A 26,078-nucleotide genomic window follows, 5' to 3' on the forward strand; every position below is an offset into this window, starting at 1 on the left:
ATTAAAATCATGAAACTTGTTTAATTTAACAGCAATTTAGGCCTATTAAAAGTTTAACAAAAATTACATTCTTAGGGCCCAAATTCTGCACTTTCCATTTTAATTTTTCTGTATTCCATTTTAATGGTTTAATCAAAAACATATCTAATTAATTGAATTCATAAAAACAACTTAATTTATTAATTTGTATATAATAATAGGGCCCTATGAAATTTTAATTTTATTTACTTATTGTTTTAGAAATTCTGTGTTGTGTATTTTCATTTTTCTGGTAATCAAATGAAGGCAAAAACATGAATCTATCTTTTATTCCAATGAAAATTAAACAAACCCTTTAATTTTTGTACATTCTAAATGCTACACAAGTTTACTGTGTAACGAGCAATGTCACGGAATTCGTCAAATATTGAATGAATAAATCAAATGCAATTCAGTACACTTCAATCAAACCGCGATATGGACTAGTGTATGTGAATATTAAATGGCAAAAATACTATTTAGCTACTACAGACGACAACCGCGAGCGTTGCAGGTGCTTAAATAGCAAACTAGCAAACGAAACGCGCATCTGCGCCGTTCATTCCGTCACATTACGCGTTACACAGTAAATTCCGTTTTTATGAATAGATTCCGTCCCCATTTTCTACATCGCCCTACTTTTGCTAAGAAACACGTTCAACGCGGACGCACAGACGGTTGTCGTGGTAATGAACACCAGAGCAACCACTTGCGCGTCCGCACTGAACGCGCATCTCGCATATAAAAAGCATTTTAGGGGGCCCTTGGCTTTTGGGGGCCCAAGGCGGTCGCCTACCTTTGCCTAATGGTTAAGTCCGCCTCTGACTATAATTAGTTACAATGTCAGTACTTTCTGGTCAAATCGGCTGTCATATCTGGTTGTAACTGTACAGTAACTATAAAAATAGCTTGACTACTTGAAGATAATTAAAGAGCTGGGCAAACCAATAGGTGGAGTATGTAGTCAGTAAATCACATCACAACCTTGATATAACTGTAGGATGTTTTTTTTTCTGATGATGCATGACCCTAATAATAGCCAAAATTAAGGATAGTAGTAGATGAAGTATTCTATTCTATCTATATTCTGTGTAATATAAACCTTGCTATGTGCACTGAGGTAGACTAACTGGGACTTGTCACAGCACTTATATATTGTTGCACATTTGTTGGTTTGACTGCTTCTGTTTTCGTCATTTGTAAGTCACTTTGGATAAAAGCATCTGCTAAATGATTAAATGAAAATGGAAGTAAACTCATTTACAGTACTGTTCTGCCTTTTGGCAGTTTTATGGGCATATTAAGGCCCTATTTTAATGTATTAATTATATACATTATATTTTTTTATGTTTCCGAAAGACTCTTATGCTGCATTTATTTGATCGAAAATACAGTAAAAACAGTAATATTATGAAATATCTTTTTAATTTAACATAATATAAGAAAGAATTCCGAAACATTGTGATGCTGAAGAAAATGCAGCTTTGCACTCACAGGAATAAATGACATTTTATAATATATATTTAAATAGAAAACAGTTATTTTGGTGCCGATTGCCTTGTGGGCAGTGCACCGACATACAGCGCCATTGTGCTACGGGCGTCCCGAGTTCGAATCCCGACTCGACGACCTTTTCCCGATCCCGGCCCCTATCTCTCTCCCACTTCGCTTCCTGTCAGCTCTGATCTATCCTATCCTAATAAAGGCAAAAATGCCAAAAAACAAATCTTAAAAAAAAAAATTAGAAAACCGTTATTTTAAATAATATTTTTATAATTTATATTTTTAATTATATTTAAAAATAATATTTTACAGTATTACTGTTTTTATTATATTGTTCACATAAATGCAGCCTTGGTGAGCTTAAGATAAAAAAAAAAAAAAAACAAAACCTGAATACACACAGACTCATGGGGACTCGTGTCACGGTGGGGACCTAAATTGAGGTCCCCATGGGTAAACAAGCAAATAAATCACACAGAATGAAGTTTTTTTTAAATCTAAAAATGCAGAAAGTTTCCTGTAAGGGGTAGGTTTAGGTGTAGGGTTGGTGTAGGGAGATCTGAGGTCTGTACAGTAGAAAAAACATTACGCCTATGGAGAGTCCCCACAAGGATAGCAAACCAGACGTGTGTGTGTGTGTGTTTATCTTCCCTCTCTATGAAAATTTTTTTGCAACCTATTGTTAAGACTTCTTTTTTCAGTGGCTAACATATTAGTTTTAATTCACTGTGAAGGTTTATTAGACAGTGTGTTGCAGTTATATTGGTTAGAGTTGGGGCAGCAGCTCTACATGAGCTGTAGTTTGTGTTCAATACACAGGAGATGTTAGTGTGTTCAGTAATACCAGTATATGCTAATCAACTTAAACTGAATTGGTATGGATCATTATATGATACATTATGTGATTTTTAAAAGTTTTTTTTTTTTAAATGGAATGTTTGAGCTATTATCATATATTAGTATTTGTTGAAACCGTATGAATCAGCTAAATGCTGGCTGCAAACAGCACAAAAGTGAAAATCCGCCTATTCCCATCATCCCACTCTGAGCGCTCTGCTGAATTTATCTGTCAAGACTTAACAAAATACGCATCCCTAGCGGCTACCCTTAAGTCCTTTACCCTTCTGCTGTATGAAATTATGCAAAGAAAAAGTCTGACTCATCACTTTTAACAATCCGCCGAGAGAAAAGCCCATGTTACAGCATGACTCTTAAATGAGATGATTGTGTGCATGCCCCCCTCTAGATTGCATCTGGTTGTTTTGAACTATGATGTGGCCAAATGCTTTTTTCCTTGTTATACATCTGACCCACTTCGATGGCACCTGCGTGACCTGCGAAATGCAATCAAACCGGCCTGGCATCTGTTCTTTCACTGTGGGCATCCTAAATGAATGAAGTCTGTGGGATAAGAGAGGCCAGAGGCCAGTCAGTGAATGAGTTTTTTTTGTATGGCGGTGTTGTAACGGTATCAGGGAGGAAATGAAAAGAATTTTGGGGAGGGATAAAAATAGAGTGTTTTGGCAATCCGAGGATTTCTTTTCTGGGGAGAGAAATAGGAAATTAGCATCCACTGCTGCATACATTACTGAGCTAGAGATGTGCGTAGGCTCACATTCCAACTCCTTTTCTCTTTATTTATCTCTCTCTCTCTCTCTCTCTCACTATCTCTTTGTCTCTCTCTCATTCTACACACACTCTAACTCACAGCCATTCTCAGCCCACACTTCATATCTTAGTACATGGGTTGCCTGGCAGATACACTATGTATTATTGCACAACCCGTGGATTGAAACCCAGCCAGCATTCCCACAAAAATGATTTATACCCCAAAGCTGCTGTATTTTGCCCTTTTTTGTAGTCTTTCCTCTATCTTTTGCAGACTTGTTCATCAAAAAATTCTGACATAGTTTTCTCACCTTCATGTCGCTCTAAACCTGTAATCTGTTTTCTTTTGTAAAGCACAAAAGGAGAAATTCTTCACTTACCTGTTTTGTAAAGGTGAGCTTATAGTGACCATGTCCAGTCCAAATGGGACAAAAAAATGCAATATATTATATTATATTATATTATATTATATTATATTATATTATTGTTCAAAGTTTTGGGGTTAGTAATTTTTTTAAAGAAATTAATATTTTTATTTAACAAGGATGCATTATTTTCACAAAAGTATTACAGTTTTCAAACATATTAACATGAAGTAACATTTCAAAGATATTACCTGTTTCAAACATTGATGATGATAATAATAAAATGTTCCCTGAGCACCAAATCAGCATATTAATAATTTCTAAAGGATAATGTGACACTGAAGCTTGGAGTAATGGCTGCTGAAAAATGGCATCACATAACAAACTGTAAAATAAATAATAATAAATTGTTATAACGTATATAGGGTAACTATATATCAAATACAAAAAATATTTTAAATGGTAATATTTCAATATGACATAAATTAACATAACAAATTGCTGTTTTTACTGTGTTTTTGATGTACAAAAAAACTAAATAAAAATAAATAAATAAAATAACCAAGCCAAAACTTTTTAATAATATTTTTTTCCAGATTTCTTAAGCCATATGATATCTTTATGGGAAGAAATAACAGAAATGTAAGTTTATATTCAACAATATTCTTTCCTCTGTAGCAAATATTTGCTCTCACATATACAAATATGGCTTTAAAAAATAAAATAAATAAATAACATTTTACTGCTAGTTTAACAGAGAATGACATCTGGAGGGCTGCAGCGGTGGAGAAGGTTTATAGTGAATAACCAGAAATGTAAGTCCTTACCTCTCTCAAAGGTATTGTATGCATTCAAGGGATTTGGAATACAGCATGCACAGGTCATATAACTTTTTGTTGAAGTGTATTGTTAAAAATCTCTTCTTTTTGTACCACAAAAAAAAAAAAACAGCAAACTGGTTGGGAACATCACGATGGCGAGCAAATTTTTGTTTTTCATTTTTATGTAAACGGCCCTTTAAATGCCTTTAAACCCACTTCTCACTGAATCATTCATACAGCAGTGTTATTCTTATGACCTGTTGGTAAATTCAACACTGTGTCCTTGCTTTGATCTATTCTTATTTACAGCTTAAAATGCATTACTCTTGAACTAGTCTTGTTGGTTGACATGAGTATGTGACGCGGTAATTAACCAAGGCCCCAGCTGAGGCAGGGAGATAGGAGACGACAGGAAACAGCACATATCTTTCCGCTTTCATGCAACATTTATTTGGATACAGGCGCTGAGCCACAAGATCACAACCTGCCTCTTGTTCGGCTGAGCAGGCACAAACCTTTTGTGTTTACACAGCATCTTGCTTTTAAATAGTTGTACAGCAAGAGCAGGACCGGCTGGCAGTAACACCCCTCACCTGAGGGCACATGGCTGTGAATGATGAGAGAAAGTACAGCAAGTCACTAAGCAGTCAGAACAGCTTGCATGAGTGATGTTGTGATGATGAGGGACATGAGAAGAGACACATTAGTTTTGCTTTAGTATGTTTTGATTCCCATCCCTTGTCATTTCAAAGGCTCCCATTACCCCTGCTGACATGCACAGTACCAATCAAGAGTTTGGAGACACCTAGACTCACCAGACATTTGTTTGTTCAAAATATGTATACTGTTTCGCATTTCGGGTCCATTCATATACAAAGAGAATTTGTAAAAGATTCAACAGTCTTAATATTTGTCAACTAAAACCATATTCAGCAACTTCTTCCAGCTGAGTGGATGTGAGTTCTTATTACAGTGTTATTTAATTTTTTGTTACCCTTATTATTACCCATTTTTCCCTCTAGTTTGCAGTTTATTCTGCCTGTTTTATTTTATTTTATTTTAATAATTTAATTTAATTTGATTCATTTTTTTTAATTTAAGATTACAGATTTAAAATGTCCTATTTACTTACATTGATAAAATTTAACATTTGCATATACTGAATTCTAATTAGTCTTTATTGGGATTTGGTATTTTCTTATTTTATAACATTTTTTAATTTCATTTAATTGTATTTTTTATTTCATTTTATTTTAAAATTTAAGATTACAGACTTAAAATCTCCTATTTACTTTGTTAAAACATGAATTGGTATTGACTTTCTTAGATTTTATTTTATTCTATTTAATTTTTTATTTTATTTGGAAATTTAAGATTACAATTTAGGGAGATAAAAGATTTAACCTCTCTTTGATTAAATGTAAAATTTGCTTACAGAAGATTAGTCTTATTTTTGTGATCGATACTTTCTTGGATCTTGCAGTGTTCATTTTATTTTTGTTTTTTTATCATTTTTAATAAGATTTTTTATTTTTATTTTTTTTCCTTTGGAAATGTAAGGTTATTTGTTTTTATTTTTTCAAGACTTTTGGCTAGTACTGTTCCTGTTCACAAATGGCATTTAAAACTGTAAAGTTGCCTTTCTTTCCCATTTTGTTTCTTGATTAAGTGGGCCTCCAGAGACCATGATCATGCCCTGCACACCCTGTATACACTATATACAGCATGGTAATCGTTCCTTCTCTGTGCATCAATTCAATTTGCAGTTGGTGGTAAAGCTTTTGGGCAAACTCTCAGAGGTATCCCACATTCAGAACAAAAGCTTTTCATTTTCTGGCATGTTTCTTGCTTCCCTTTTTTGTTCCCTCTTTTCATTTCATCCCTCCCTACACAGCATTTTGCACTCCTGTCTGCGTTCAACTGAGATTGTATCCCATTCTAACCAGTCAGTAAACGGCTTCCCTCTGCAGTTGGCCTTATCTTTTCTACTGCATGATTGTATCTCTGCACCTATATTGCAATGCATTGCAAAAAGTATGTGCGTCTGTACACATGTGGTTGCAAGTACATCCTTTTGTTATTTTTCTCTTTGTGTGACAAGGTAATTTCAATAGGAAGTGGTCTCTGTTATCAACGTGAATGTGGCAAAGTGAAATTCTGTGTAGAATGAAATAGAAGTTATGACTTCATTCTTCATAATTGGATGGCAGCATTGAATTGATCAGTTGTCCTGAACAACCTCAGACACTCAAAGAGACTGTGGGTTGTTCATCACATAGGAAATGTGAGTAACAGACAGTCTGTATACCAAACAATGACATTCAGTACAGAAATGACTCTATCAGTACGAGCACTGAAGTCATTAAGGATGGTCTCATCTTATTGACCTTGGTGCAACAATGGCACTGTCTGCCTTTCACGGGTGCATTACATTAAAGCTGTGTGAAACGATAGCTTTATGCTTAATAAACATTAGAATAGCTGAAAGCTGGGGTTTCTAAAGAATCTGCAGCCCGGGAAGGTGGATATCTGCAAGAATTGGTTATTTGTAAGAGTGAATTTATGTAATAGATTCCTTCCTGGAGAGCATTATCCTGCTGTATATATGGCTGCTATGAATCATGTATGTTAAGTAAGCATGCTACATGTAGGACACCAGTGCAAAAGGTCTGGGAATTTGGTATCCATTATTGAGAAAGCTAGACCTGAGAAATGGCACTGAATGAATCACCTTTTTCTGTGATTCCATTTCCATTTCGCTCTGTTCCAAACCTAGTGAGACGCCTACTTAGGCAACATTTAATAGCATCACGTCAACGGAAATAGTGGTCAAAAAGGTTGGCAACTTAATTATATTGTCTCCTAAGACACCTTCTTTTAGCCATTGCATGTATCTTTCAAAGGAAAGACAATCCCACAACGCAGTGCAGTGCAAAAAAAAAGGAATGAGCAATGGTGAATAATGGACTTTTTTATATTATATTTGTGTGTACTGTATATTATTATGCTTTTTAGAGCCTTATACTGTTAGCTTAGCAACATGCAAATGTGAAACTTTACATTCTCAGAAAAAAATGTGCAATAATTGTACTTTTATAGGTACAACAGCTTGTCAATGGGACAGTTTGTATCTCTATTTACCCCTTAATGGTTGATAGTAGCAGATTTAGATTAAATTTAACTACTCTAAGGGGGCCGTTTACACATTCCACTGTACTACTTTTCCATTGATGATTCCAACAAGCTATCATGTCTATGTCTGGATGTCCATATGTACATAAACATCACTGATCCTCACTAACTTCACCAAAACATCGTTCTTTGGTGAGCATCTGTTATAAAACACTCACAGTACATCAGTTTTGAAAGCTACATGAATATACTGAATTTTGTTCATATAGAAATACAATGTTATAGTGATCAGTGTGCCAAGAGCGCACATACGCGGTTTGTTTGTGCATCAATAATAACAAACCCACCTGCGCCTAAGGTACGACTCCTGCATGTCACTGTATAGTTTTTACCTTGATTACAATCATCATCCATCAAAACTTTACTAGTGTGACAGTGGTTTGCTTTATCCAACCAAAAGCTGTACAGTAGTATGATGTTTTGTAAGGTGTTTTGAGCTGCCATTCAGTCAGTATTTCACACAGCGCAATGAGGCACGGCTTGGGCTGCTCCGGAACAATCACAGATTACATACGTGAGTTAAAGTTCAACTTTAATTAAAAAAATTGCATGTCAAGACATTGCTTTTTTTCCGTTCCACTGCCTGTCTTGAAAACAAAACACAGTCTTTAAAGGTACTGCCCCAATGACAAGTGGATTTTGCACTTACTTTTTTTGCTCTTTTTTTTCTGACAGTGTATTAAAATCTATTGTAAATCGAGAGTGATTTGGTGTTTAGTGCTATTTGTGTAACTGTAACTGATTTTCCAAATGTGTCACTTATGAGGTTCCGTTTCAGTTAGCATGCTGCCTTAGAATGGACGCTTTCTAGGTTTTAGAACAGAGCTATTTAACTAGTCCAGTCTCAAATTCACAGCTAATCGTTCAAAATTATAGGCTAAGGAAACAAATATAACGGCACCTTACAAAGAACTTTCTCACTTGTCATTGCTTTCCCAGGCCAGGAGCCTACTTCAGACCAGTGAACAATGCAGAAGGTTAAGTAGAGTTTCTTTAAGTCAAACACATTTATCTTTTAATTAGATTCAGATAAATAAATTGTGTGTGTGTGTGTGTGTGTGTGTTTCATCACAATTAGCCTTTGAGCTGGAATCTCTCACTTTGTGTATCCTGCTTTGTGTACGTTCACTGGTTATTAAAAATATTTAGCTTTGGCCATATTTTGCTCATGTCTTTCAGATTGATGATCATGGGCCAAGGCTAATTACCAGTATGCTGTTGCTTTAAGACTGCATTCATAAATCTTAGTTATTTATAAAGATTGTTAATAATAGAAATGACTGTAGTTCACCTTGATAAATTCATCAAGCTAGTTAATGACTCTTGTTTAAAGGTCCCATGAAATGCTTAGAAACACGCAGCGTTACTCTATGTGTTGACGTCATTTTAACTGAAACAGGAAGACAGGTGGGACATATCAATCAGCCCCGCCACTTTTTAAAATGGCCAATAGCGTTCGTTTATATCACAGCTTGGGCTAGAGCCGTTGAGCTCCGTAAAGTCGCATTTGACAGGGTATGCCAGCAACAATCTCATCCATATTGCTATAAAATATAGCATTCTGTGTAGAATTCAAATAGCTCCGATACATTTTGTGGTCTGCTGATACTAACACCCAAAAAACTTTAATTTTGATTTCATGGGGACTTTAAAGTTTAAAGAATTTTCTTGTTTATGCTTGGTGCAACACACGTTGACCAACAATTCTTGGTCATGTAAAACTTTAATTAATTAATTAATTCATTGTTATATAGTAAATAAAAAGTAATTATTTAAATAAAAAAATAATAAAATGTAAAATTAAATTTGAATGCAAATGTGCAATGTGGGACAAATTGAACATTTGATTTTTTTTTATGCGCATGTATACTCTTAATGCAGATTTTATTTTTTTCAGACTTACTTGTTTCACAATGTCTAAAGACTAACAGTGAACTTCAAACAACAAGACAGGGCTGTGTTGATATGGCTAAATTTCAAACTAGTCTCATATTTACTTTGGAAGGATGAGTTGTCCCAAGGATTACCTGCAAGGCTTTGTGGGGAGCACAAAGGATGCTGGGAAAGAATGATGGAACATTTGTGCAAGCCACAGGTATCTTGCTCTATGTTTTGACAATGAAGAAACTCCAGTCTCACAGTGTGTTCTTGCTGCAGATGCATTAATGTTGACACTCCAAATTGTCCCTAGAGACATTGTGATTGACAGTTCATCATGGGCGGGTGCCAGCTGTATATAATTCAGCAGATATTGTACTGTGCATCCATAAGTGGCAGAGACCCAATTCTCGCTTGTGTTTGCTAGAATCTAATGGAAGGATGATATCTGGAATGAGATTGGGGGTTGATGCCAGTTCAAATCAGCCAACTCTGGAAATCATTGGAAAAACTTGTACACTTCCAGTCAGAAATTGTGTATTGATGAGTTTACAGTAAGGTTTGTGCCCTCAAAACTCTCCTTTCTTAAAATTTTCAATGTCAAATGTCTTTAAAATTTATCACTGGGTAATGATATTCTGTTTAGTTGCACTTGTCCTTAACAAACCTTTTGTAGACGCTTCTAACACTTGAGGGAATAATTCATGGCATGCATTAAATGCAGATAGAGCGTATACTCATTTGGCTTTCTATTGTTGCTGTTATGAGTCATCTCTAATGTGTGAAAGCAGCCTGTGCTTTGAAACGCGTCAAAGAAGATAAGGTACAGTAGATGTTCTGCTGCATGTGTTAGAAAATAAAGTGTGCTTACTGGAACTGTAAATTTATTCGGTGGTGACTCAGTATGAAATCGAGCTTATTAGGTTTCTGAAAACATGAGCAATGCTGGAGGTTTCTCTTTTGTCTTTCCACTGTTGCACAACATCTGCTCTCAACGCTAAACCAATTAGACAATAAGCTCACAAGAATGCTAAAAGCAAGAAGGTCTGTGAAAGATGAAATTAAATGCAATAATTATATATGCATAAAAATTTTGTTTTAAAGAGTCGTTAAATCATTTGGACAATGTTTGCCATTTAGAATTTGCTACTCGCTCAGTTTAGTAATTTAATTGAAATCCAAGTGAAATAGAAAATGTAGCATGAAGAAAATCCCTTTACAGAATTACCAAAATAATAGCTATATTATAATATAAAATATTTATTTTAAATTATACTATATAGTTAAAAGTTTAAAAGTTAATCGATTTTTTTCCCCAAGAAATTAATAGTTTTAATCAGAAAAGATGCTTTAAACTGATCAAAAGTGGTAGTGAAGACATTTATAATGTCGCAAGATATTGCGATATTCTTTTGAACTTTCTATTCATCAAAGAATCCTGGAAAAAAAATACGTATTACAAATTCCACGAAAATATTAAGCAGCTCAACTGTTTTCAAAATTGATAATAAGAAATGCTTCTTGAGTTCCAAATCAACATATTAATATTATTTTAAATGAAGTCTATAAAATTCAGCTTTGAATAAATAAAATGTAAAAACTATATTAAAATAGAAAACTTATTTAAACTTAATAAATCTTTTTGATCGCAAACTTCTGAAAGTTACAATATCCAATATCCTGTGTGTCCTACTGTAAGTGACATAACTTGAAAAGAAAAGTTGTTTCAGAGGAAGCAGCAAGTTCTAAAATGTCAATTTAAGGTTACAGTACAAATACTTTTTTCATTCACAATAAGACGAGGAGTGCCTATTAAAGCAAAAAGATTTCCATTTTGATTTTATTTTGACTCTGAAGCATTTTTCAGGCACAAAGTGTCTTGCTGAGCAGAGGATGAGCTTACAGCGGCAGCACTCCGACAAAGAGCTGAATATTCACGTCTCCCAGGACCTTTTCCCCAACAAGAGCCCTGAGCTGATTACACCCCCTCCTCCCCTTCATCCTCGTAATGAACACGAGCAAAGAGGCCCCTGAACTTCACCTCCTCCGTCTCCCCCATCTTAACGAGATCCTCTCCACACTTCCACCATGAGCCCTCAGCCTAATCTGTGGAGGCACTGAGGTATTATTAGAGCTGGTAGAGTCCTCGGAGGAGACACCAGGAGCACGAGGCCTGGCAGATGAGATGGGCTATAGGGAGGTGCACAGTTCCATTAAGATGGCATTCACCAAGGGCCTTTGTTATCATTGATCCTAACGCTTTCAGGGAGCAGTGAGACTTACTGATCCATGACCATCTCATCTGTCTTGCAGGGTTTGAGGGAACTCGCTGTGAAATTGATAGCGATGACTGTGTCTCAAGACCTTGTCAGAGCCAAGGCCATTGTGTGGATGGGGTCAACAGTTGCAGGTCTTTTTGCCTTTTATTTCTAATTTTAGTTCTCTGTTGTGTTTGTTTGTGTTTCAGCAGATATGTTGCCCTCTGGCACTGTGTTGTGTTAAAGGGACAGTTTACCCAAAAATGAAAATCCTGTCATTAATTAGTCACCTCCAATGTCGTTTTAAACCTCTATGAATTTATTTATTGCTTAGAACTTATTTCACAAAAGAAGCCATTATGTAACTTTTTTCTTCCACAAAATTATGGTTCACAGTGATCACATCTGTCAAGTTCTAAAAATAACAAACAAAACCACAAAAATCCAACAGAATGTGTAAACAGTCTTAACAGCATAGTGACTAATTGTGACCTATCCCTTTAAGACCTCACAAGACAATGTCAACATGCAGTGAGAAACATTTGTCGAAAAGTCTGCCCTGAAATATTTTAACTGCAAGAATTGCTCATAAAATAATTATATTGCTCATATCTGATCTTAAAAAAAAAAAAATACTTGTTTAATAAATCATTAGAATACACATTTTAAACTAAACAAAAATTGCCTTGTTTTATTAATATCATAATACGTTATTAATAATAATAATAATAATATTGTAATACATTAATAATAATTTAAATGTTTTTTTTAATATGTATACATTTTAATTTATTCATTACAGTAATACCAAATAAAAACATCCAGATTATTAAAAGTTTAAATTCCTTTAAATGTTAAAGGAATAAGTATTTCCTTATGTACAACTAGATTTTGTGCATGTGCTGGAATGGCCCATTTCAGATCCTGGCTCCACATTTAGTTAGATTGAGGTCAGATTCTGACTTGACTTCTGCTTTTGCAGCTCAGTTGTTGTTCTACAGTTCCCAAAGCAGCCCATTTACTTCCTCTACAGCACAGTTGAGGTTTGCTATTTTCCAAACATAATATTGTGTATATTTATCAGAAAGGTCCATTTCTGGCTTGTATGCCCACATGTCTGTTTTTTCCATTGTAGTTTTTTGGAACCCCAGTTTTAGCACAATAGAGATGACAGCAATTTATTTATTTATGAAAGAACAGTCTGTAGTTTACTCGGTGCCTTACTATGCAGTACATTCTTTTGCACCCATCATATGCACTTCTCATCAAAGATTTGAGCTCATGGATTCATAATAAGAAATGACTACTTTTATTCAGCAAGGATGCATTATATTGATCAAATGTGACAGTAAAAACATTTATAATATTACAGAAGATTTCAATTTCAAATAAATGCTTTTAGTTTGAACTTTCTATTCATCAAATAATCCTGAAAAAGTTATCAGTTTACACAAAAATATTAACTGTTTAATTAATTGTGATTATTATAACAAATTTTTCTTAAGCACCAACTATTAAGGCCCGTTCACACCTAGGACGATAACTATAAAGATAACGATAAAGATATAGTTCTAAAAATCGTTAATCTCAATATTAAAGGGGTCATATGATGCTTTCTTAAAGATCATTATTTTGTGTATTTGGTGTAACAGAATATGTTGACATGCTTTAATGTTCAAAAAACACATTCAATAAAAAAATTGACCGCCAATCAGAATCCATCCCGCTGTAACGAGCTCAAGAATTTAAAGCGGCAGACGTGCGTGCGCTTAGAAAAAACACACGATATCGTTCGCTGGTGTGGACGCTAATATCGTTATCTTTATAGTTATCTTTATAGTTATCGTTCTTGGTGTGAATGGGGCTTTAGAATGATTTCTGAAGAATCATGTGTCACTGGAGACTGGAGTAATGGCTGCTAAAAACTCAGATTTAATATCACAAGAATAAATTACATTTTTTTAAATTATATTAAAATAGAAAACTGTTATTTCATTTTTAGATTGATAAGTTCAGCCTTGGTAAGCATAAAACACTTCTTTCAAAAATATTTAAAATTACAGACCCCAAACTTTTAAACTAGTGTATGTCTTAATATATTGGCTAAAATATCTAAAATTTAAAAACTAGAAATCATAAAGGGTTTCTTTTATTGAAATTAACTGAATATGTGGTTGAATCTTAAGTTTCTTCTTATTATTATTATATTAACAACCATTTAAATTGCAGGTGTAGGTCTTGCAATATAAAATCACATTTTGGTTGCATGATCCCAGATAAACAAGTGATTTTTTTTCACAACTGTAAACCGATCCTCCTTTTGTCATCTCTGTGCAGCTGTTTCTGCAAGCCAGGTTTCTCGGGCCAACGCTGTGAGGAAGACATCAATGAGTGCGCATCCAACCCCTGCCAGAACCGAGGCGTCTGCCAAGACCTTGTGACGGGTAAGTACCATGGCAACACCGAATTGCACTTTTTCCACTCTGTACCGCAACCCCCATAAATTGATTATGATGTAGGAGCCCAAGTATCCTCTCTGAACTGTTTGTTTTTGCTAGACGGTCTAGAAATGAGACACGTTTGAGAGATGCTGGTATTATTGTCTTAAGTGCTTCAGCTTGTAATGAAGGTCCTTTTTCATCCTTGACATATATAAGCTGCTGGTCTAAACACAAGTGAGAATAGTTCAGCAGGTTCGCATCACGCCTCTACAGTAGATCTTCTCCTCGTTGTGCTCTAATGGGTGCCCCAGGGCCGCTCTTGGTTCAGTCCGACATATGGGCAGAGGAATCCAGAGGCCAATTTGAGTCCTAAATGGTTTGTCTCCTATCATGTACGGGCTCCCCTGTGATCATCTGCTCCCAGCGTTCCTGCGGAATTGCTTCCGTCTGAGGGATTTCACTTCAGGTGTTTCCGTTTGCTCACAACTTATTCTCTTCCACACAAGTGCACTTTTGACACAGCAGGGCTTGCTTTAGAGGAGATCGTTCTCAGCGGAGCTCTTTTACCTTGTCCTGTCAGAAGTCGGTGTGTTTGTATGTAGGTTACTGACAATAGTAGTTTACAGATGTTTGCTTTGATACTCCTTGTAGGCTACAGCATACAGGATTTTGTTCAAGACCAACGAGGTCAAGGTTTGGCTAGTTTGCATGATCCAGATTGCCCCTGCTGGTAGATGTCGTAACTACAACGTCTGGCTGCAAAAAAACATTTTTTTTTTTATTGATGAACATTGAAAATAATCATGTTTTCTAGCAGGATAGCTCTTTGCAAGCAACATATTCATCTCTAATATATCATTTTATTATAGTAAATGTTCTACTTATGCCTGATTTGTGCCCAAGAGCTGTTAAAAATGTGAAATACACTTACATTGTTCTACAGAAAATATTTTTCATTGGATCTCAACATACTTTTTTTGTGTATCTTTACATTTTTTTTTCCTTTTGTTTATTGCGCTAAAAACACTAATTGTTTTTAATGACCATTTTTCACATTCTTTCTGTATCATCAAACAAAGAGTTTAACCTGACATTAAAATGCTGATATCATTGCAAAAATGTGAAAAAAATCTGCTATAATGGCCAAAGATATCCATCTAGCGCATGTTTGTGTAGCCTAGGGTTTTGCTAACCCCATTTTTTTAAATAAAGAAATACAATAGAGCTAACATACTAAAAATATACATTTTTTTAATTTTCTTTTTTTTTTTTTTTACCTGCATATCATGTGATTAACATCAGAGAACCGTAAACATGTGAATGTGTTGTTAAAATATTGAAACTTCACAAGGGGTATTGCAAATTATTATTTTAGTTTGGAGGGTTTCGGTTGACAAAGTTTGGTTTGGTTGAAGTTTTGCTATATTTTACTTACTTGTGTTGCAGTTTGCTGTCAGATCTGATATGGGTGCCCTATCTTTTGAAAGAACACGCATTGGCTGCGTTTGAATTTAATTGAATTTTGAATTGTTAAAAATGTGGTGGTGTTTATATATACTGTAAATGTATGTGTCATAATTTACAGAAGTAAATAAGCCATTTTTGCTAGAAAAGAGCTAGTAGGTTTCAGTAAATGGGGGAGATATTAAATTTATAGCATTTTTTATAGCGTATTAAACACTTTTATTTCAAAAGATCAAGGAAAAACCTCTTTAAAGACAAAATGTACTAAGCCCAGCAGAACATAAACTCTTAAAAATAAAGGTGCTTCAAAAAGTTCTTCAAGCGATGCCATAGAAGAACCATTTTTGGTTCCACAAAGAACCATTCAGTCAAAGGTTCTTTAAAGAACCATCTCTTTCTTACCTTTTTATAATCTGAAGAACCTTCTTTCGCCACAAAGAAACTTTTGTGAAACAGAAAGGTTCTTCAGATGTTAAAGGTTCTTTATGGAACCATTTAGACAAAAAGGTTCTTCTATGGCATCGTGAAGCACCTTTATTTTTAAGAGTGTACTGTACAGAATTAAGAGAAAATATAAAAAAGAACACTTAAGTGAACAAAACAAAATCACAGCGGGACACAAAATGCCCTAATAAAGTGTGAATATATGCTACAAGAGATTCCTTCCATCACAGAACCACTGAACTGGCCAAGTCCTCACAGATTAGACAGGTGACAGGGTATTTGAAACCGAGTCAGCTTGTCAGTCATTTTGTCTGATAATAGCAGCAGCCGAAGTCATGATTAACAGACACACTTCAGATCTTTTTGCTGTCAATCAGACTTTTTCCTGTCTGTCAGTTTTCCTAAAAACACTTCATGCAGATATGGTACCATTTTGTTTGGCAGACATCTGTGTCACAGACTCAGCCAGGGATTTAAAAAATAAGATTTGGCTAATAAAGTTATTTTTGTGCATTTCCAGTTTCCAATGCAACTGTGTCACTGGATATTTTGGAACGCTTTGCAACCTGGACATAAACGATTGTGAAGCTTCCCCCTGCCTCCATGACTCTGTGTGCATCAACAAACCTGGGGGATTCATATGTGTCTGCCGTACTGGCTTCTCAGGTATGTCCTCCTCGGCCAGAGCCCGAGACACAGAATCAATGAGAGAAACCAGGACTTATCGTGTCTACACGGGCTGTGTTCCCCAGCCTGACAGATTCTCAGTGGAAAGAACACACAGATAGCTCATCAGCACATTTACCACTTTAATTAGATCGCACACTCCCACAAATATCTACACACTCACATACACAGATTCACCTTGAGTTAACTAAACACCTCCTCCTCATCCTCTGCATTTTAATCAAGTTCTTCCTCGTCTCCTCAGTCCTTTTTTTCTTTCACCGTTTTCCGCTTTCCCCAGGGTGATCTTATCCTTATTCTTTCATTTGTGTATGTTTGGATATAGGCACTGCAATTGTACAATGTCAATATATTGAAAGCATCTAAAATGTAAACACTTCATAAACATGCAATCTTCACAAATCTTCTGAAAACTGGTCTAAACTGAACTTGACAGGTGAGTAAGTTTAGTATTTAGAAACAAACCTGTATCCTGGCTGTTGTTTATTTGTAAATGATTAAGGATTAAAAAAGATAAAAACCTTTTTAAATGCCAAATATACTTATGAATTAAATCCAGGTGGGATTAATAAAAATAAAGTTTGTACTCTCTATATACTGTAAACAGTTGTAACCTGAAATTGTTACCTTAAGGAGATACTGTATTTCGGCCTGATATATCCTTAAATTTATATTTGTTTGTGCAACCTAATTTGTTTAGTTTGATTCAGTGATTTTAAATATAATTTTCGCTTTAATAATGTTACTTATTTCTTGATTAAAATAATTTAATTTAGATGTTAGGCCATTTCTTTTTTGTCATTTGTTTTTTTAGGTGGTTGATTGCGATTTCACTTTTTTAATGTTAGTGTGTAATTTTGCTGTTTGAGCATTAACAATATCTGCAAAGTTGCGGCACTGAAAATTCAATGCAAATGAAGATATCGCCTTTTAAAATTCTGGCAGTTTAATGCCTACAAAAACGGCTCATAGGGACTACAACGAGTTACTTCCCGGGTTTGTGACATCACAAACCCCGCCCCCGGGAACATGCAATGAAGGAAGCGAGGCCATGCTGCGCTGCTTTAGAGAAGAGGAAGAAAACTAGGGGTGCACGTAAAAATCTATTCATATATGAATCGTGATTCTGTCTTCTAATGATTCTAATGGAGTCACAAGTTTCAAATCAATGTTCTAAAGCAGCGGTTCTCAATTCTGTTCCTCGCGTCGCCCTGCTCTGCACACGCTCTGCATTTCTCTCTCTCTCTCCTGCTCTCAAAATCTCTCATTCAGATCACCAGCTCAGCTCAAACAATGAACCGTTCCATTTATACACTTATTTTCACATAGCTATGAGAAGCTTTAAACATGGACGCGCGTGCGGTTGCCGTACTGTATTTAAGCTTTAATCAGGATAAAACCGTATATTAAAAGCTAACAGAAGCAGTTACATTTACAAATAACAGTGTATCTAAAAGTATGAGACAACAACAATCTAAAAACATACCAATAAGAGCCGTGCTTGCACGGGTTCTGCGCGATCCTCTTCACTAATGTCCTCTGCATCTCATTCGGGCTCAAACTGATAAGCAATATTGACGACGCCATTGTTTACAATACAACCGGAGCACATGCCGCTGAGGAGAGGGGCGGGACGTTTACATGCGCACTGGAGGCGGATTAGCCAATCACAACACACTGGACTAGCTAACCAATCAGAGCCCATCGCGTATTTCTGAGGGAGGGGCTTCATAAAAGCAGGAAATGATCAGTGCGTTTATAGGAGAAGGGACAGAGCGGTGTGGAATAAAGGTAAATAATCAACCTATTAGGAAATATTTGTAAACAATTGCACCTTGTACATACTGTGCATACAAGACTTTACACTTTAGATACGTCGATATTTTGACATTGTACATGTCGGTATCTGTTTTATCTAAACGCATGTGTGCTAGAACCTCAGGTTACATGCAAACACCTATTAACACTAAGGACATTACACTGCTAGCCCGCTTATCAATGCTGTTTTTTTTTTTTTAAGTGTAATCTCAAACGTCATCAGCCGGCTTGAAGATTAATTTCATTTGTCTTTTGTACTGTATCTTCAATTTATCCTCATCCTGCTGAGGGGAAAGAAGGAAATCTCAGAGGCACGGAAACTCCTTGGAGAGCTCAGCCTGACACACGGGCCCTAATTCCCACAGAAACCTCTTTTATTATCAGGCCCCACTCTGCCTTGCACCAGTCATTACTTTCCTCTCAGCTCTGAGCTCATCTGAGGAATCGGATGCGTCCCCTGAGAGCTCAGGCTGGAGGATATATTCTGGATTGGTTCAACCAACTGGGGCTCAGAGGAAATATTTGCCCTAATAAGACATGTAACGGCATCGCAACTTCTCGAGAAGGCGGAATCAAAGATACAAAAGGCAATATGCGGCAGCCTGCCATCCGACGTGTCTCTGTGGCTGATCTGTAGCAAAAGGATTTTTAAATTGAAATGGTGTGATGCTCAGGCACACGCCACGTTATGTGCCTCGTTCGGTGAAATTACGTTATTTGTGATTTTGCTTGAATCTAGTAAGCATCTCTTTCATTGAGATCAGCGACTTTGCATGAAAAGAAAGTTGATACAATGTCTTGTCTGTTATATTATTTGATGATGTAGCATCTAAAGCTATAACCTACATGATAACTGTTCGTTCGTACCACTTTAATCAAATAAATAATCAAGATTTCATATTGATGAATAATGAAAAATGTTCACCACCAAATATGCTTAAATGAAATTGTGGATCAGAGACCTTTCAGTTAGCCTACTTTGGTCTATTAGTAACAGCATCCTGTCATAATGAACAAATTTACACTTACTTTTGTTTTTCATGCTGCTAAGATGTATTGCATTTTAGATGTATAGCGTATATAAAGATGATTAAACACAATCAAGCCTAGAAAAAAAACAGTCAATCACCCTTTTAAGAAATGAACACTTGTATTCAGCAAGGATGCATTAAGGGACCAAATCAGCATATTAGAATAATTTCTGAAGGATCAAGTGGCACTGAAGACTGGAGTAATGATGCTGAAAATTCAGCTTTACCGTCACAGAAATAAATCATATTTTAAAATGCATTAAATTAGAAAAGTTATTTTAATTTGTATAATATTTATAATATTTATAATTATAATATTTTACAGTATTACTGTTTTTACTGTACTTTTAATCAAATAAATGAAGCCTTGATGAAATAAAAATGTACAGACCTTAAACTTTTGAATGGTGTTATAAAAGCTCAACAAGTGTGAAATATAAGCAAAACGACAGCAATATTATATTTAATTTGTGATTTCTCTGTCTTTGTGTTGTCTAGTCATTACTTTCCTCTCAGCTCTGAGCTCATCTGAGGAATCGGATGCGTCCCCTGAGAGCTCAGGCTGGAGGATATATTCTGGATTGGTTCAACCAACTGGGGCTCAGAGGAAATATTTGCCCTAATAAGACATGTAACGGCATCGCAACTTCTCGAGAAGGCGGAATCAAAGATACAAAAGGCAATATGCGGCAGCCTGCCATCCGACGTGTCTCTGTGGCTGATCTGCGGCAAAATTATTTTTAAATTGAAATGGTGTTTTGCTCAGGCACGCCATATAATGTGCATCGTTCGGTGAAATGACATTATTTGTGATTTTGCTTGGATCTAGTAAGTGTCTCCTTCATTGTGATCGGCAGCTTTGCATGAAAAAAAGGCAGAGAAAGTTGATACAATGTCTGTATGATATATTATTTGATTAAAGCTAGTAAACCTACACGATAGCAGTTCATTCGTATCGCTTTAGATGCATTTTAGATGTATAGTGTATATAAAGATTATGACATGCAGTTGCCCCATATAGAGGACTATGAGTGCCATATTAATAAATTTTTCATAATTCAAATCTGTTAAAAAAATAAATTAAACAAATAAAACATTAAATGTGTCAATTTATTTTAAATGCTATTATTAATGACAGTGGTTTTTACATGACTCTAATATGCATACAGTATGTATAAAGTTATGTTTTATTTATTATTTAATTTTTTTGTTTTAATAATACGTTATTTATTTGAAATATTTTATGACTGAAAGATGCATTTTTTTAAACGGTAAAACAAGTATTTTAATTTAAATTCTATTGATTGAAATTAATCAATATTTAAAATATCAAGGGAAATATTCAGCAGTTATGATTTTTGATAAATGTTCAGCCGTTTCTTGCTCTCTGAAGCTGCAAAGCATTTGCTAGAGATTTCCAACTCTTTCTCTCCTGTTTTATCTTCTGTGTAGTGTTTATTTTTTCTTTTTCAGACTTTTTTTTCTTCAATGGCTTTCTTTACGTTGCTCTAGTTCTCTCTTTTTTTTTGGTCTCTTGGATAGAAAATCTGATAACTCGCTGTGGGTTTGAGAAGTTCCTGCAGAGAGGAGTAATTGAGGAGTGGAGGAGAAGATTATATGTTTTTTTCTCTCCTCTCAGATGAGTACAGTGAGCACCCTTAAGAAAGCCAACATCAGGATTAACCCAACAGCTTTATAATCTCTCCCCTGCTTGGCTTCTCATATTCTACAAAGTCTGATAGGATGGCGCATTATTTGTCAAATCAGACAAAGAAATGCCGATTAAGAGGGTTTTGTATTATCTCATTAGGAGCGCTGACAGTGTAAATGTATTGTCTATGAAGCGAGGCTGGTGTGCACTTCCTTACAATCTACAGTCTTGATAGTGTCGTATGAAGCAGTGAGATATGAAGTACTTGATTGATGGCTGACTACAAACAGCATGTCGAGACTGAATATTAAAACCCGGTTCGTGTTTTGGGGTTAATAAGATTTTTACAGTTAATTCATACCCAGTCGATACACTGCCACTTTGTTGTGTTTGCGGACGACTATCCGCAGGGAAATAAATTCATTACGGCTTAACCAGGAGGTCAATATGAAGGGAATTAACAACGGTCCGTGAATGAGCAATTGGGAAAAACACTTTAATTAGAAGATGTTAATGATCTGCCTCATTGTTATGTTTTAGTTCCTTTATTTATCCACGTTGCCTTCGAGACACACCAAAACACTTCAGCGTGAAGAACAGTGCTAAGAAAGGTTGAAAACTTCTTTAGTGAGAAACACCAGGGGTAGTTGTTTGTTTTCTCGCTGGATGTGTATTGAGCAGTGAGTAACTGAAATAAAGCTTTAATTTATTGTCAGTGCATGACCTGAACTGCGACTGATGGCGTCGCTTTTGCCCGAAGTGACTGAATTATTTGTGTAGTCAAGCGTGAATTAAGTTTACATTCCTGTAATATCAGCATATGATTCATAATGTTTAAAAGATCGCTTCTGCTCTTTATTTAGATGTCTCGGGGCTTTTGGAAATGCTTCCATTTGTTTGTGTAGTTACAGGGAGGAAGAATAATGGCTGTCTGCTCTTTAGTATCGCAGCTCTTTGGCTCTCGTTTTTATCTCCGTCATTTGTCAACCTGTTCTTGGGTGTCTACAGAGTCTTACTCGCCTCTGGATTTTACAGGCTCTTCTCAACTTACTGAATTTACAGCTTTTTTCCAGGTAAATTATGACCTATTAGGGTGTTTGTTACCGAACCTCTTTGTAGTGGATTTTACGTCATTCAACTTGGTCATAAATCCAGGTTAGAGAATAATGCACTCTGTGCCAGTGACATACAAAAGCGTGACTGCACATTTCGAAATACACAAATTAGAAATATCCTGCAAATTGAAGTAAAAAATACCTGAAATGACCACTATTGGTGCGAAAAACACTCCCATTGAACACCTCCAGTTGTACTACTATTTGAGACAAATCAAGAGGAAAAATCAATTTAAATATTAATTTAAATTAATATTAATTAAAATTGTTTGAAATAAGACTTAGCATGAGTAGACGATCATATAATTTTTTTTTATTTTGTGATAACTGTGCAAATACTATATAAATACAAAAGTAAATTGTTTATACACTTTTTTTTATGCTTATACAGATTTTAATGCCTATACTCATATTTTAAAGCTTTTCTATAGTTATCTATAGTCTTTTCTATAGTTTTCTAAAGTCTACAGTCTATAGACTAGTGAAATACAATGCTACCAATGACAAGATCCTTGAATGCCTCACAAAATGGTTTTAGATGTAAAATTTTGTATTTCAAATCAAATTTTAAATGCTTTCAGAATTATGGATTGGCATAAGCAACTATATTTCTGCTAGTTGATAGCTGATATTAAATGTTGATAGAACATTCTTTGAAAATGTGATTTTTAACCTTATTAAAGATTTTATTAACCATTAGCCTCATCTTAACTTAAGTCTAATTAACTTCCTCATCTATACTTAAAAAATTATTAGACTTGCTTTTCATCTTTTTTTTTCTCAGCATTTTGGTTTGGGTTTTTGCAAAAATGTACCACATTGTTCTTATGCACGTACCTTTATTCATTTTTTCACCTTGATATCCGAGATCACCTTGATTTACAAGAATTTCTAAATGCTGAATGTAATGTATTTATATGGTATTGATTTTGTTCTTCCTAAAGGTAAATGGTGCAAGCTGAACGTTGATGAGTGCAAATCTAATCCATGCCGAAACAACGGGAGGTGCATCGACGGTCTTAATGGTTACCAGTGTGTGTGCTCCAGAGGTTTCATGGGCTATCACTGTGAGAGAAACATTGATGAGTGCTCATCCAACCCTTGTTCATGGGAGGTACATTAACCTTGCTGAGCTGTAACGATGTGTATTTCAAGCTCTGTGATTGAGAGCTTTGTAAATGGCCATCACATCCATTCTGAAAGAGACAGTACCTGTGAGTCTTTTAAAAAACTAAATGTGCTTGAAATCCTTCTTGCCAACTCGCTCTCAATTAGCTGTTTGGCAGTCTGGTACTCAGTAAACACAACATAATTAGACATTACCAGCTGTTTCTTGCACTTTGTGCATCTAACCAAGTTACTGTAATAACTTGATTTTACATAAAGTGCCAATGCTTTAAATAGTCACAGTTTGGGTAGAACAGATTTTCCCCCGGGAACCGTACTTGGGAAAACATCTCAGCTCTGTCATTTTGAAGTGTTTATATGTTGTAGACTGTCTGCTGTCAATGTAATAATAAGGAATTTAACAGGACTCAACAATAAGAATATTTTTTTTACTGTCCAGGTAAATAACTAATTTCTGGAAATTCAGCTATAATATAACTTAACAACTATAAACTATTAAGTCAAACACACTTTTTCAGAAAAATGCTGATATTATTTGTAAATATTTAAGCATACTTATGCCTCCAGCACAATCAAGAATAAATCTCAGATGATTGATTAATTATAGATGTATTATTATTACTGCTACTAACTGTTTACTCTTAATTGTTTACTTGACAATAACTATTTTCCATTTGAATATATTATAAAATGTTATTTATTTCAGTGATAGCAAGGCTGAATTTTATTCCAATCTTACTCCAGTCTTCAGTGTCATATGATATTTCAGAAAACATTCTAATATGCTGATTTGATGCTCAAAAACATTTCTTATGGGCATGAAATCATTCCAATGATTCCAAATTATTGCAAACTTTTGTCTGCCAGTGTGTACATCAAGTTGTAATAATACACAATATATCAGGCCAAACCAAAGTTTTTCATTTGTAAGACATGAAAACAAATATATGTGATCAATAAATGTCTATGCTGGCTTGTCAAAACTCTCACGCTGGCCCTGGGCCATCTTTATTGTTGAGCCCTGTAAAATCTAGAAATGAAAGGAGACACAGTTCATGCAGATAAACATGCTCAGGTTTATAAATAGATGCATCTTTAAATTTTATAATGCCATTATACTGCTTATGAGTTTTTAGGATGGATAAAAGATACGGGTTGTCACCCAACATTAGCTGTTAAACCGGGAAATGAGCTGTTTAATCACAGCCTAGTAAATGTTGCACTTGCACATTAATTAACCATCAATGTGACTTTATCAAGACAGCAGGAGTGTGAGAGTTGCAGTGGCACGTACAACATGACTTTCTAACATTTATAATATGAATTGACCATATATTATTTACAAGACCCTCACTTATGAAAATCATTTATACAAGCTTGTTGTTTTATTAGTCCTGCTGTTCTGGTGTGTTTATGTACTGTACTGTAAAGCCTCTGTCAGAAATCACTGCGCCGGTAAATGTGGTTGAGGTTGCAGCTTCATCGACATGTAAAATCATCTCTCATAAATCATAAATAATGAATGCAGAAATTGCACATGTCAGGGCACATAAACAATCTCTTTTGTCATTGCAGTTGCCTGGATGAAATGGATGCATACAGCTGTCAGTGTGAGGTTGGATGGACCGGTCACAGATGTGAGATCAACATTAATGTAAGCATGTTCTTTTTGAGCTTCTCAGGTTGTCAGTGCATCTTGTAAGTTATCAGAGCGTGAGTTATTATTGTTATATATAGTGTATGCGTGTGTTTGTGTATGTATGTATATATTTAAACCATTCCATTCTAAATATAGAATTTATTTTATATATAGTATTTTTAAAGTACAAAACGAATAAAAAACAAAAAAAAAATTAACAAATTAAAGCTTAAGAATAATCAACAGTAAAGAAATTTAAGAATACTTAAAAAAAAAACAAAAAAAAAACATTGTCAATGTTCAGCATTCACGAACCTGTGATGACGTAAATCTAGCAAAGTTTTTTTTAATATTATCTTTTTTTTGTAATTAAGTATATATATTTTTTTACCTTGGTATCAAATTTTTAAAAACTATTTAACTCTGCTGCGTTGAGAGTGTATATTTGGCGTCTTTCTCTCTTCAGACCAGCATCATCAATCTCTGAATATTTTTTTCCTTTTTTGGAAAGTCATAGAAACACTATCATGGATTTGTCTTTCTCTGTTGGAGCTCAATATATATATAAAAAGTTACATGTGAAAAGAGTCCATTCTGCAACCAACAGCGATGACGCCAATTGAATTCCCATTGGTCGTCTTACATGCATTTGCATAGTGAATTTTGGTTGCCCTTTTTATTGCATCTTCTATATAGCTGCCTTATACTGCAAAGGCAGTGTCTCATATGTAGATTCTCATACACAGTGGACAGAAACGTGAGTGTCATAGCAATGACAAAACCTAAAAGCTTACACACTACTCTCTCCCTGCCTTGCCAGCACTGGTATTTCCTTTAGGAAACTTCAACTGAAAGTTATTTAGCATATGAAATTCAATAAACAGAATGCAGGTATGCAGAAATACAAACTGTTTTGAGACTATAAAACATGGTGCATCCATTTACAGAATCATAAATCAAAATGAATATGCACATTATGTCAGATAGAGAAGGCCGTGTCTGTCCAAAGAGTCCCCA

The 26,078-nt window shown here is 35.1% G+C and overlaps 1 pseudogene; it reads left to right on the forward strand.

Moving 5' to 3' along the window:
• LOC107665563 (protein eyes shut homolog) overlaps positions 1-26,078 on the forward strand; it is a 218,051-nt pseudogene that overhangs the window by 91,386 nt on the left and 100,587 nt on the right.

The sequence above is a fragment of the Sinocyclocheilus anshuiensis genome, unplaced genomic scaffold (assembly GCF_001515605.1).
Source record: "Sinocyclocheilus anshuiensis isolate Anshui unplaced genomic scaffold, SAMN03320099.WGS_v1.1 scaffold407, whole genome shotgun sequence".
Lineage (NCBI taxonomy): Eukaryota > Metazoa > Chordata > Actinopteri > Cypriniformes > Cyprinidae > Sinocyclocheilus > Sinocyclocheilus anshuiensis.